The sequence below is a fragment of the Gopherus evgoodei genome, chromosome 5 (genome assembly GCF_007399415.2).
Source record: "Gopherus evgoodei ecotype Sinaloan lineage chromosome 5, rGopEvg1_v1.p, whole genome shotgun sequence".
NCBI lineage: Eukaryota > Metazoa > Chordata > Testudines > Testudinidae > Gopherus > Gopherus evgoodei.
This window is the reverse complement of record NC_044326.1, coordinates 27,864,219-27,879,210: the sequence shown is the minus strand read 5'-3', so window position 1 is coordinate 27,879,210 and position 14,992 is coordinate 27,864,219. Positions and strand designations below refer to the sequence as shown.

The window sequence follows — 14,992 nt, the reverse complement described above, 5'->3', positions numbered from 1 at the left end:
ACATGTGGTAATTGTAGCAGTGGTTTGTAACACTGTTTATTTTTACTTGTAAGGGGAGTAGTTAGAAAATATTGCTTATGTAGTTTTTGAGTTCTTTTCAACCTCTTTCCTGCCAAATGATTTTATTTTCAGCTTCCAAATATTTAATGAAGTATCTCTGGGAAATGACAAGTGGCTTTGTTCATTCACACTCTATTTCTGCTCATGTTCTACATCCTGTTCTGCCCCGTGAAGGCAGCAGCCAGGGCAAGACTCCTGTTGGTGGGCTGAGGTATGGTATGTGCTGTGCTGCACATTTAGCCTGTAGGCAGGAGCAGAGGGACGCCCTACTTTATGATTATAGTTAGCTGGCTCACTGGACACACCTCCTTGTCCACAGGTTATATACTAATTGGAATTTAGTTTGCAGTTTGAGTCTTTCCTAATGCTGTCTTGAATGTTTGCCATTCTGCTGCTTGCTTGGGAGTGAGGAAAGGAAGAGGCTCCCCACTTTCTCATTTCTTCCCTTATGTGCCAGAGGATTCAACCCTTACCCTGCAGCTGCCTCTCTACTCATTGATCTACAAAAGGTATGTTTTGTTTAAAGCAATACTATGATCCGGAGAGTTGTCTGTTATATAGATATTTACCCCCTAAAGTAAATGTTCTGTTATCAGTGTGTTCTGTGAAGAGTTAACAAATTCTTTCCTCCATGGACATAGGGGCAGATTAATGGCATCACACAAAGAGAAATCACATACTTAGAGAATAGCTTCTTTCTAAATTGTGTCCAAAAATAGAATATTTGTATATAATAGCCATGTGCTCCTTGTTTATAAGGAGGGGGAAAAAACATCCAGGGTGGAAAATGAGCTGAAGCTTCCTTCCAAGCCCAAGTTTCTGTGTGTCTTTATAGTGTATTGACTAATAAATGAAGTTAAGCTTTAAAGGAAGGATAAGATGATTTCTATGCGCATTCAAGTGAAGCACTGAGCCCTTAATATGTGTGCTACCAAGTGGGCAAAAATTGATGGTGCCTGGATGTCTCTTCACCTGCTGTAGACAGACTCAGCTCCAGTGCTTTAACGGGCACTATATCGGACCTTAAATCCATGTCAGGCTTCTGAAGGTTGATTCTGTGGTACAGGCTGAGTAGTTGCTTGCTACATTAATTTCTTCCCTCCAAGCTGGAAGACAAGCAAGTAAAGTAGAAATCATCTGGTTTGTTGGAGGGCTACATAGCATGCAATGATAAGAGATCCCTGAACTGATCCCTGTAAGCTCTAATTCTCTGCTGACATGGGTGCTACTGATGGTTCAGCCAACTATGGATTAAAATATTTTGAGGAGAGAAAAATCAGTAGAAGTAACAATGTAAACTTCAGCTGGTTTTAAAGGGAATGCATCAAATAGTTTAGGCCCTAAATTAAGATTTCCTGTAAAAATTAGTCACTTTTTTATAAACATATCAAGGATTCTTTTGAATCTTTAAATAAAAAGGAAGACAAACTATAACCATAACAGCCTCTCTATAGTGCATAAAAACAAAGAGCTTAAATGGTGCAAAGTAAGCTAGACTTCCATAAATCATTTCTTTTTAATAATCTATGGTATTCATCTGTCTAGTACAAGTTTCTTCTAGAGATACAACTTCTTTTTCGAAGTGTGGACTTCCTTGGGTTTAGCAATCCTTCTTTCTAGAGGTGGTATCTTAGGGCTTTACTATTTGCCTATGATAATGCTAACTGCCACAATTAGATGTGGAAACATGTAATTTTGATTTCTAGTTTAGTTTTCATTGGATTCCCAAGGAGGGTACTTGGAGACAGTTTGACTTGTTGCCCTTTTATTTCAGAACATTACGTAGCAGTTAAATTCCAAAGTTACCTAGGGGCATTTCCACCTAATATATAAAACACAAAATCACTAAGTTAAAAGAACATTAAGTTGCACAGTAGAGCACTCAAAAGTTAGGGTACCTTATTTCTGCCATTTCCTGTGAAACATTAATTCAGTCCCTTTGTGCATCTGTATTATGATGCAGCCTTTAAATACATGATCACATACTGTTTTCCCCCACAGAACCCCCATCGCATTCAAGGCACTGGATGGATGGTGCTAATTTAACAAGTAGTTATTCAATATTTTGTGTTATGTACTCACAGTAAATATGTGCCCCACACTACTCAAACTCTGCCCTGGAGACAAAATTATTAATTACCCCATGGGCTTTTCTATGCTGTTCATCACTATAGTATCTAGTGTTTGTGAAACAATATATTTATTTTCACCCACTCATTTCAGAGGGATGTTGTATAAGCTCCATTTTACAGCTGGGGAATGGAGGCACAGACATTAAAGTCAAAAGTAGCCCTAATGTTGGGATCCCAATTTGTGACACCTAGAACCTAACTTTTCAGAGCATGTAGCACTTTATATGTCCAAAGCACAGCTCCCATTGACTTCATTTGCAGCTACTGAGTGCTCAGCATCTCTTTTAATCAAGCTCCTCAAGTTGGACACCTAGAAAACAAAGCACACACAATCAGTGACCACCTGTGAAAAGTTTGGTTTCAGTGACTTGCCCAGCATTACATAGGAACTTTGTGGCAGAAGCAGGTATAGAATTCAGTTCTCTAGGGCAGCATTCAACTATCTTAGCCATGAAACCATCCTCTCTTCCTTCAACCCCCTGCATTCATGACACTTGCAGCTTCTACAACAAATGAAGCAGAGGTCCTACAACCTCTTTCAGTATACAGCCCTGATTCATCCCCAGAGCTGATCCATTTTGTGCACTGAATAAAGCAGTCTCTATTTCCATCATCACATGCTATCCTAATGCGCATGCCCAATGGGCTGAATTAAGGTTGCACAGGAAATACAAGAATGAAGGTTGCCCAACTTAAGGTTGCAAAGTCAAGCACATTTAATGCTATTTTAAGCTTGTGTGTGTAACTTCCTAGGTGTTCTTATATAGATAAGAAAATTGAAAAACAAATTTTATCCTGTGACATCATGTTGACATCCAAGGGGTTGGAACCTGTAGATTCAATGCACAGACCTCTGCCACTTGAGTTAATAGAATAAATAGCAGTAGTAGGTTGTGGACCAGCATTAAAAGTGAATGAGACACTTTGCCAGTGGGGTTCACAGATATTTGCTGACAGCAGAGGAATGGCAAGACTCAAGAATCTTAGGTTCCATTGCAGGCTCTGGAGGGGAGTGTGTTTTAGTAAACAGACGTTCCAACTTTCCATTCAATTTCAGTGTACTCCCCTCCCCTCCCCCAGAAAATTGGCTTCCACCCCCGGGAACTGGCTCCCAGTCTTCCACACCCATTCACAGCTGTCTGTCCCAGTCTTCTTGCTCAAATAGTCCTATTTTCCCCTGACTGTAAGTTCTAGTATTCTTGCCCAGCCAGTCTCATTCAGTTTCTCTCCACTCCACCCTCCAGTCCCAGTCTCACCAGACTGTTTGTCCCAGTATACTCCTTTTCTCCCCTCCTGGGTTCAGTTTTTGTCATCCTTGCATTTGAATCAGACAGCTTCCCACTCAATGCTGCCTGGGTGCCATGGTGGGGTGGGGAGGATGGTGGGGGAGGGCCAGCGAGAGACAGGAAAGAAAGACACCATGCTCTCAGTTCCAGTGTCCAGTCCCAACCTGGCCCAGCAACTATTACAGGTGAAGTCCAGCTATGACTCCTTTAGTCCTGGGCTGGAGCACATTCAGTTGCTTTGCTGGAATAGCACATATGCAATCTGGTCAACACCAGTAATTCTCTAGCTTCATTCTTAGAAATGGCCGAGCTGTTTAGGGTGAAATTCAACAGTCTAAGGCAGACACCACCAAAAATGTCAGACCCAGTGAACAGAATTTGACAAAGTTAACAGGGCCTTATAACAGTAACTTTTTATAGCACTACGAGCCTCACCTATAATCAGCTACCAGAGATCCTCCAATATAGACCCAATGTGGAATTGTCTATTGTATTTAGTTGTTGTGGTTAACATTTCACTGTTTCACTATGCAAAAGTGTATTAAATAACACCTTAGAATTTTAAAAGCTGCTTTTAATATAGTAACACAAGTAGAAGAAGAGCACACACTATTTTTTTAAAAAACAGTTATGCTAGAACTGACCACAGGATGAGAATTCTATTTCATGGCAACTTCTGAGGTTTGAGAAGTTGCACTGGAACAAAAGCAAAACTCTTAACGCTTTAAAAAAATTGAATTGTGTCAGGGAAGAGGAAGAGGGTTGTGTGTGTGTGTCACTCCGTAGTCTGAGGGTTACAGTACTGAGATCAGACCCACATCTCAGGCCAATATCCTAATCACCTAGCCAGAGGTGGCTCCAGGCACCAGTGCAGGAAGCGTGTGCCTAGGGTGGCAAGCTGTGGAGGTGGCCTGACAGTCGCTTTGAGGGTGGCAGTCAGGCTGCCTTCTGTGGTGTTTCTGCAGGAGGTTCACTGGTCCTGCGGTTTTGGCGGCGGGTACGCTGAAGGTGCAGGGCAGGCAAACCTCCCGTAGAAACGCCGCCAAAGGCTGTCTGACTGTTTTTTGCCATCCCAAGCACAGCAGAGCCGCCCCTGCACCTAACTATTGTTTTTTCCTCTATGCCCCAGACCCAAAAACTTTCCTAACAAAAGTTTAGTAAGAAATTTTTTGGCTTTGATAAAACAGCGTATTTTGGCAAAAATATTCTAACCAGTTCTACATTAAATCATTGAAGATTAGTAGTATTAGCATTGTTCTTTCCATCTTCAGATTCTCTTCCTTCCTGTTATTCTGAAAACAATCGTACACATGAGATGGGACGTGTATGTCATCTTCCCTAACCTTAAGTGATTTTCAGCATCTGGTACATACTGCTTACTTCTGCTACCAGACTTACATCCCTACTAACCATCTGATGTAACTCACCTCTCCATTGCTGGGTCCCCCCTCAGGCTAGTTGGAACTATCATATGGGTTAGGAAAATCATGTTAGGAGAGAAACTCAAGGAAAAAGGGCCTTTGTCCATAGGGTGAAGTAGAATAATTCCACCAAGATACCCTTGGTGATCTGCCCTACTTTAATGGCAAAAATTCTTTCCTTTTCCCCGGCACAGCGCCCTTTCACTAATCCTGAAGTTACACTCGGGTGTGACTATGTGGTTTTTGGCTAGTCCCAAATTTAGACTGGGAAGAAGATGTTCTATTTGGTCATAATGACAATCAGTAGGGATCAAAAATACTGGAGATCTGTTTAACAAGGGAGTTTTCAAAATATCTTATACAATTGCAGGACTATATCCAAGTGCACCATGCAGAGAGAGGGAGTTAACTGCCAGTCAGAAAAACAATGTCTATGGGTAAAATGGCATTTTACCATTATTAGTTATTTTCTTTAATATCCAAGACAAGAGAGGTTCTTTTTGTGGTCTCTATAGTTAACAGTATAGTCAGCACAACTAGGCCTTATTAAATGACCTTAAGAGGAGTGTGGAAAATATTTTCAAGGACAAACTGAGAATGGTAAATTGAGAGAGGATACTGTTGCCTTTTCAGCGCTCTGATTAAAAAATAAAAATAAAAAAAATCAAGGATTCAATTTCTATCATTTGAAGTTATTCCAAGCTTTTACCTCCAAGCTGTTTTTAAAAGGATTGTTATTGGTGACTCTTGCTGGTCCTCTTTTGCAAATGAAGAGGACATTATTACATGTGTTATGATCTTGCCAGAAGTTCAGAATGTTTGGCAGCATGTGGAAGAGGACTGGTATCAGTTCTGTATTCAGACATAAAACTTGCTGAAATGGATTTCACACTGCAAATGGAAAAGCCTTGCATCAAATGCCTCATTAAATGTTTAATTATCTGTATTTCAAAACTGTTTTCACAAATAAACCTTTTTATGAAATAATATGCACCAGATGGGAGAGAGAGGACAGATCTGAAGACTAAGGAAATATGGTTGTGATCTTTCCTTAATGTAGTCATGTAAGAAAGAAATCAGCTTGTGTGCTTATAGAGTGTTTTTTGAGTTCTGATACTCTGGTCCCTGATCTGGGCTGTGTGCAGTCTTATGAAGCTGTAATTTTCTTCCTTATATGTTGTGTTCACCACTCTATTTTATATCCCACACACAAACAACAGAGAGCTAGGAAATATATTTGACCATATATCCCTGCTCCAATAAATACTTAATCCTTTATACAAAGAGAAACAGCTCCAGCTAAGAGTGTGAGGCCCACCTCAACAGCCAGTAGCCTCTGATGTGGGAGATCTAGGTTTGACACCCTACTCTGAATTGAAGAGCTCTGACGCAGAATGGGAATGGGGACTTAAAAATTGAGACACCTTTCATGGGACAAGGAAAACCATTTGCTGATCAGTTCTACTGCAACCTCAACACCTTGCACTCTATGTGCAAGACATAATTCTTTGATCTTGCCTTTGCTAAGAAAGAAAAGAGCACAGTAGTCAGACAACCAAAAAAACCAAAACACTACTGTGCACACACTATTTTTAACTGGGGAGAGGCTGAGAGAAAATGAACCACATGTCATATATTAGTCACATCCCTATGTGCTCTACTGGAAGGTGCTTGGATATTCTCTTGATGGGACCGATATAAAAACTTGTACAGGTCAGCACATAGTATTTATACTTGCTTTGTAGGCTTAATATCAATTTATCCCTAGCTGGGATATGCCAAATCTTATGGCTTCAACTGCCATCCATCAGCAGCAGAGATATGTTCTGTGTTTTCATTATTATATTTTGAAACAGAAATTATGTTATATGTTCCTATGCATACTGGGATAACACTGTATAGTAGAACCTCAGAGTTACAAACACCAATTATGTGTTCAACCACACACCTCATTTGGAACTGGGAGTAGGCAACCAGACAGCAGCAGACAAAAAAACCCAAAACAAAAAAAGCAAACAGTACTGTGTTAAATGTAAACTACTAAGAAAAATAAAGGGAAAGTTTAAAAAATTGAAAAGGTAAGGAAACTATTTCTGCGCTTGTTTCATTTAAATTAAGATGGTTAAAAGCAGCATTTTTCTTCTGCATAGTGAAGTTACAAAACTGTATTAAGTCAGAGTTCAGTTGTAAACTTTTGAAAGAACCATAATGTTCTGTTCAGAGTTATGAACATTTCAGTTACGAACAACCTCCCTCCCTGAGATGGTCATAACTCTGAGGTTCCACTGTAGAATCTAAATTTCCCAGTAAGCCCTGGAATTTACCCATGTTACTGCAATTGACCTTCAGTGTATAGTTGTATGATACTTTGACTAGATTATGATGTAATCTTCTCGGGTTTTTTAAACTAAGTATTTCTGTGCACATTTTTTTTCTTAAGACTAAGGCTCTGAATTAGTCAAGCATTTAAACACATGCTTAACATTTGACTTAAGCATATGCTTAACATTTGCACATGCTTAAGTTCTTTATTGAATCAGAGCCTTAAAGCTGACTCCTGCATGTCATTGAGCATCTCCTGATAAGCTAAGCATCCTCAACTTTCACTGAAGCCAGTGGAAGATGAGGGCACTTTCTTAGACCAGTGCAAGTTTAGTGTCTATTAGCATTGCCTTCAATCTGAGAGTGGCCAATGTGCCTCAAACATTATCATTCATGAGTCTGAGGTCTATCTCTAGCCAATTACTTGCTGTTTCAAAGTGTGCAATACTTTTATGATATGGAAAATCAGGACCGATTAACCTACAAGACTTTGAGCCCATTATCTCTCCAGATTAGAGGCTACTCAATTAATCCATTCCCCAGGCAAACTCTAGAGGTTGTTTCTTAGAGCTCTGGGGTACAGCTAGTTCTCTGCCCCTTCCCTTTAACTAAGTGAAAAATTAATTAAAGTTGCATTCTTTATAATGACATGAGATTTACAGTTAGATATAATCAAGTGATGGTCATGTGCCAGGGGTGAAGTCTGCAATAAAGCTTGTAACAAGATAAAGAGACTGGTACAGTTCATCATATATCTAGAGCAGAGATGCCTTTTAACATAGAAATCCTGTCATAATGGCTACATTGTGTCAGTTACATGTTTAAAAACATCAAAATTTTGCTGATTTTAATGCCTTACTTCCATTATAGTATATCTGTGGTTTCATTGTTTTGGCATATTGACTTATACTAGCAAATCACTGTAGATTTTCAGGCTTTAAACAAATCGGATATTATGGTCAATTTCTCGAGTGGGCACAGAATTAACTGCAGAAATTCTGGTTGTATTTTACACCTATGCTGGGGATGCATTGAAACAGCAGCCGCCTCCAATGTGCCTATCAAGGAGAAGGCAATTTGGGTGTGTTATATTCTCTTCCTCCCATCCCCCCACCAACAAAAAGTGATTGATAATTCTCCAACATCTTGTTAACTGAGACAATCCAGCCCCAAGCACCATCCCACCTTGGCAGTGTATGGGGGATTGGTATTCCAACTGTGTTGCCCAATTTCCTGGTTCTTGCCTTGAACATTTGCTAGATTGATTGATAGTTCAGGCAGGAGGGATGCCTGCGAGCTCTGCAATGGGCTAGGCAGGAGGAAAGCAGGAGGAAGTTGCTAGTGTAAGTTGTCTACACACATAACAAGGTTCTGGGGTTGGAAGCAGAGGCAAGGCGTGGGGTAGTCATATGCCCCCACAGAACCTTTCAATTGTGTCCCCTCACTATCCACCATTCTGTGTTGCCTCCGCATGAAGAGAAGCGTTAACTTTTTGTAGGGTGCATCAAAGAGTTTTATGGGACTATTTCAAAGGTGCCACACAACTCTTTAGAAAGCTTGTCATTTTGACTGTACACTCTACCATGGTGTAGATATTCTCAAAGGCCTTCAACATTGGGAGAAACAGATGTTTTTTCCCTTAAACAATTTGGCTAGGTTTGTGTGAAATATGTGGCTTGTAAATGCCAGATAGAAAGAATGTCAGTCTCTACAGTGGTCATTCTCCCTAGCAGGGTCAGCTTCCTCTCCTCTTCAACATTAGGGGTCAAGCAGTGCTCTCAATGCCCGTTCTGTCCTTGGCACCTTTGCTGAGACTAAATTCTTTCAAGCAGACAAATGTAAACATTGTTCACAAGTTTTCCTAGGCTGAAGTTTTGCTTTGAATGCCAAACGATTTTTTCCCCCTGTCTTATCAGTCAGATATATTGTTAGTCCTCATTTCCCTACCCCCATCTATGCTCAGCCAGAGGCTCCCATTAAAGCTAAGATGCAGCCAACACAGTAGGAAACTGGGGAATACTTGGTTATCTAGACAAAGAGGAGATAGGAGGTAGTTTATGTAGTGATAGGGAAGAAGAGAAAGTAAGATGTTCTTGCCCCTCCCAAACAGCCAACCTCCAAAGGATAGTTTTTCAAATAAATGGGGATCAGGGGCTGTCAGAGGGTCTTATGTGGATCCAGAAGGTCTGCAAACATTTTTTTCTGCCTCTATCTTCTTAAGAATGTGCACTTGAAACTACCTGACAGCTATGTGGGGAAGGGCAGGTGGCTTATTAGGAAAACTGTCTCCAGCAAAAATCTTCACGTTTTGGTGGGACCAAATGCACCCTTGCATTCACACTCAACACCATTGTAATTATCTGTGTACAAAATATTCCTTGTGAGGTATTATTTGAAAAAACAGCTTGGTCAATATCAAGATGTATGTAGCAACTTTGTGTAAAGTTATTAAATCCCCAGGTATGATATTAGCACATGTTAAAAATATAAAATAAAACAAACCACAAGCCCTTTCTAGGGAAAAGTTGTTGAACAGGTCTATCCTAAACACAGGAGTGTGGCTGTACACTTCAATTTACATGTAAATTGTAAAAAGGGTTCTCAGATAGAAAGAGGAGGAACACAGAGAAGGAAAATCTGCGTTTCAGCAAACAGACGTGAGAAGAAACAGCATGTAACTTCTTTCACCACCAGACACCATGTCATCGCCTTTACTATGTACTGCAGTAACTGTAAGGAAAATGCATTTCAAAGAGCAACTGAACTATAAAAGGGAAGGGCAAGAACACTCCAAGTTCTCTCCCCCATCCATCTCTTTTGGTCAGCAATGTAGCTGCGAACCTGTGATAAGAATTTCAACTTGAACCAAATCTAGTTTATGAAGTTTATGAATCATTTTATCTTTTTCCTCTTGTAACCATTTAAAACTAACTACAAAGAGATTTTAAGTGAGTACAAGGATAAGGCATTAAACAAAATTGTTATATTCTTTAAATAAACTAGTCCAGGGTTGTGAATTGTTTGGATAACTCTATTTAAAAGTAGAAGACTGTTGTATATTGATCCCCTTACAGGGGCAACAGGTCTAACATATCTGGGCCATCCAGAGGAGGACTGGACAGTGCAGGACACATGTTTTAAGAGAAAATGTGGGATTGGAAGTGTGTTGGGTCACCCTGCAAGTGGTAACCAAGGTGGTGGAAGCCAGAGCGACTGATGTGGGGCTGGCAGGCTACAGCTAGACATGGACTCTCCTGGTGTTACCTGCATGCTAGAAGGCTGTTTGTGAATAGCCCAGGTGTGCGCTAGAGCATCCAAGCATAGTCAGGCACCAGAGTTCGCAGAGAGTCTCTCACTAGTCTGGACAGCACCCCAAATTGTCATAGCTGGTGACTGCAAACTAAGCACCAAACAGCTGTACAAGAAGCACCGTTATGTACTAGCAAGGTATCCTGCACTGCTGCTTGCACTGAACACCCTCTTCAACATTCCTCTTATTGTTTAATATTTGTACTAGCAAAGTGCCTTGAAGCCCCAGTCATGGACCAGGTCCCCATTGTTCTTGGCACTGTACACAAACCGAACCTGGGACATCTTTGAATAGACTTTTTTTTTGTAAACATGCTGAGCATCTTGTATCATCTAGGTGTATTTAGTTTCCATTACATTCACAAGTGACACTACAGTAGGGCCCTGATACCTGCTGAGGTCTCTAGGTGCCACTCTAATACAAAAAGTAACTAGCTTTACGGTGCCATTTCATCTTGGTGGGTTGGCCTTGAACTGGTGCACATGATCCTTCTAGGTAATAATTATCTCCATCTCATGATCATGTCCTTTACAGCTTCAGAATGTGGTCCTGTCAGGGTGACACTGGCCTTTAAGAAGCAGTAGGACCAGTGCACCTGTGACTCAATTTGGCCAATGAATTGGTCTTAAAAGAGGGTACCTGGGCTCTAGAGGAAGGGGGATTCAGTGCAGGAGAGACCTTGTGAGTTAGAGAAAGGCATGAGGTGATAGCTGCCAGATCCAGGAGATTGACAGTGGTTCCTGAGAGAAGACAATGTCTGAGAGCAGCAAGAAGAGTTTGCCGGCTGCCATCCCCAAGTCAGAGGGCCAAGGCCAGAGAGCTGAAGGACAGGGAACAGCAGAGGGAGGTGTGTGCTGGCTCTGAGCTGGTGCATAGGGTTGGAGAGGGCTGAAGGCAAGGAAGCAGTGGAGGGGAGAAGTTGATGTCTCCACACTGAAGAGCTGGATGTGATAGGACCTGGGGGCATGAAGGATTCTCTCCTGGTGAGATGGATCTCCCAGCACAGAGGCTGTGGGTGTTCCTGCTGGGAAGAGCAGTGTTCCACTCTAGCTGGAAGGGCTGCGGTGGCTGTCCTGGCACAGGGACAGAAGGGACTGACAAGGAGTCCAGGTGTGGTGGAAGTTACTGGAGTACGATATGGAAGGACTCAACAATGAGGCTGGTGTTGGTGCCTGCTGGGAAAAGTGGGGTTTTAAGAATTACATGTGGGAAATGGGCTATGTTTGGGACTCTCATTGGGGACTCTTTGAATTGTGTTTTGGTAACAAACTGTGTTGATGGACTAGAGGATAAGCTTGCATGGAGTTACTGGGGACTTAAAGGGGAAACTGAGGCAGGTGTGCCTGTCCTGCCATGGCCTACAACAGGAAGTGCTCATAATCTGCTGTTTCTCCAGTAATAAGGTGAGTACACTCAGCTCCCACTGACTTTAATAGGACCTCAGGGTGCTCAGCCCCTTGCAGGAGAAGTGCCAAGCTGCTTATAGAATCAGACCCTGTATGTACTGATTTCTTTTAATATTTTGTTTTTGTGATGAGGAGCAGTAGTATAAATTGATTTTCCCAGAATTCATACTTTTTCCCATTCTTGTGGGCCAAATTCTGCCCTCAGTTACACTCAGTGTTCCTCAGGAATTTCTGCCTCTTAGCAGTGTTCAAAGATAAACTTTATATTCATCACACCCATGTGTGAACATATTATCCACTCATTCTTTGATTTCAAGGGAATTTACTTCTCCTTTTTGACTTTCCTCTTACATATTATTTTTGGCTATATATGGAGAAGTGTCCTGCTGCACAATCACATCTGGGATTTACATAGACAGAAATTAAGTGTCTGTCAGTCTCTGCTCAGAAAGGTGAGAATCATGTAAAGCACCAGAGCTGTCAATAGATTTTCTTGCAGTAGTACCCCCTAGCAGAGCCAGTCCTGGAAAATTCAGTTCCCTTTGCTGTGGCTAATGTGGCAAAGCAGCTTTCTTGTTCTTTAAGCAGGCAGGTATCATAGTTAGTAAATGGGAGTTAGGATGGCACCGTCAGATTTATTTAGGGCCTGAACCACCACTTGAACTTGGGTTTCCAGAGCAGAAAACTGGCAAACATATTAATCTAGTGAATTATTTGTCTACCTTCTAAACTTGTTGTTTGGGAAGCATAGAGGGGGCACCAGACAGAGCTGGGAGATGTGGGCTCCGTTCTTGGTATTGCTTTGACTTACTGTATGGTCTTGAGCATGTCTCTGAATCTTAGTTTCCCCATCAGTAAAATAGGATATTATTGAGAACTCCCCTTTCAAAAGTGCTTTGAGATCTATAGAACAAAGGGCATTATCTGACACTTTATTCTGCAACTGGCCCTTTGCAGGTGGTTCTCTGGGGAATCCCACTGAAATCAGCAGGAATCCACATGGAGCTGCTGCAAGATTGAGGCCTGAGTGTTTTTCATTGTCATTAACACTAACACTATATCGATACTACTTAAAAGACTTGACCATTTTTTGTAAGACTAATTAGATTGAAAGACATTAAGTAAACTGGCTAATTATAGATAGGAGGCTAATAACTAAAACTTTTACAAGCAGTTGTTTCACTGAGTCACTCCTGAATGAGGCACAGGGCTCGCCATTCAAAAGATCAGCGTTTGCTAATGGAAACCACAGTTGTTTCCTGTTCTACACATAAGCTACCAGGTTAAATACTATTGTGCAGTAATTGTTGTTGAATATGGACTTACAAAGGTAACCACCGACTCACCTATGTTTTGGAAATGGGTTGTGCTATAAAGTCATCAGGAAGTTAGAAGTTGCTGTACTTATGGCACGATGCAATCTTACCGCCTGTTCCTTACTGAAAACTGGAATTAGACGGGTCCCAGCAGCAGTTGTGTGGCTAATTAGATGCTATAATGAAGGTAGTAAGTAGTTTGGCTAATATGAATTCTGATAAACATAATTAGTTATGCTAAACCCAACCTCATTCCTCCATAAAAATAACAGTTGGTACCTCTAATGGAAAGCATGGATGAATACATCCTAGCCTAGTTAAGGACCTGACTCAATCATTAGCAATTATCTTCAAAAACTCATGGAAGATGGAAGAGATTCCAGAGGACTAGAATATAAATATAGGACCAATCTATAAAAAGGCCATGTCACAGGGTGCACTCACCACACATGGCACATCCTCCTAGTCACTCTGGGGATTCCAGAGCTGCTGCTGGGTGCTGTGCCCTCCTCTGGCAGTCTCTCCGCCCATCATCTTGTCTTACCCTGTGGCCCCTCTCACTCCAAGAGCTGCAGCTTCCTGTTCATGACTTGGCCCTCCAACAAGGTCACTATAGTCCTCTCCTTCTGAGGTATTAAAGTTTTCCAAAGCAAACTGTCCCAAGCAGTCCAAGCTCCACCATCTGGTCAGCACCACTCCCCCCCAGTCACTGGTAGAAGAGCCTGGGAATGCGCTCTACACCAGGTTTCAGCACAGGGGCCTTCTCATCAGCAGAGCAGCTCTGCCCTTCTCCATACCTTACTGCTTTCCCCCTGAGCATTGCCTAGATTTCTGTCTCTCCCCCTCTCTGGGTTTGCCAGCCCAAACTCCCTCCTCCCAGGGAATAATTATAAGCTACCTATCTCTAGCCCCATACACAATTCCCTTCTTCTACTTTCCCTATAGCCCTTTTCTGCTCTCAGCTCCTGGGCTTTATACAGGCCCTTCCTGCTCCTGTCCAGCTGAGACTCCTTTAACTAATCCCTGCTCCTTGACTCCTCCTCTAGATGCCTATCTGGCACCTTCACCCCTTCAAGCCTTGTGTGGGGTGGACACCCCTTCACAGGGGAATAAGGAGAATTTACAATATAAAAAGGAGGGACAAACACCCCCAAGGGACCCATTTCTCTCTTTTCTTGTCTATCACGTTCAATTCATTGGAAGCGACAAAGGAACTTGGTGTTGCACTCTGATGGAGGGGTCCTGGCCTGAGAGTTTGGTCTGTAATCTGTTAGAGCATGTGGTGAGAAACTTTGTTTGACTGATAATTTGTTTGTTAGGCATTAGTAAACATCTTTATTTTTCTTGTAACCATTTCTGACTTATGTCTCATTACTTAAAATCTATCTTTGTAATTAATAAACTTGTTTTATCTAATTCAGTGTGTTCGAGTTGAAGTGTTTGGGTAACTCCATTTGAAGTAGCAAGTTGTGTGCATATTATTCCCTTAAGAAATAACAGATTCGATATATCCATAATGTCCAGGAAAGGACTGGGCAGTACAGGACATTCTCTTTTGGAAAATCTGGGTGTGTGTTGGGGTCATCCTGTAGTGATTTTTAAGGCTAGTAAGAGCCAAAGTGTGGCAGGCTGGCTGCAGCACACACAGAAACACAGCTGGGAGTGACTTACATGCTGGAGGCTGTTTGTGAGTAATCCAGGTTGTAAATTACAGCAGTAAAGGGCATCCTAGGTTACAG

The 14,992-nt window shown here is 41.7% G+C and overlaps 1 protein-coding gene across 1 annotated transcript in view; it reads left to right on the top strand.

Annotated features, from left to right (window-relative positions):
- Positions 1 to 356: 356 nt before the first annotated feature.
- Positions 357 to 14,992, top strand: part of SLC2A9 (solute carrier family 2 member 9) — a 231,455-nt gene continuing 216,819 nt past the window's right edge. Inside the window, exon 1 of the mRNA XM_030563908.1 lies at positions 357 to 569. The gene's annotated coding sequence lies outside the window, so the exon portion shown is untranslated. The remainder of the gene's footprint in view (positions 570 to 14,992) is intronic.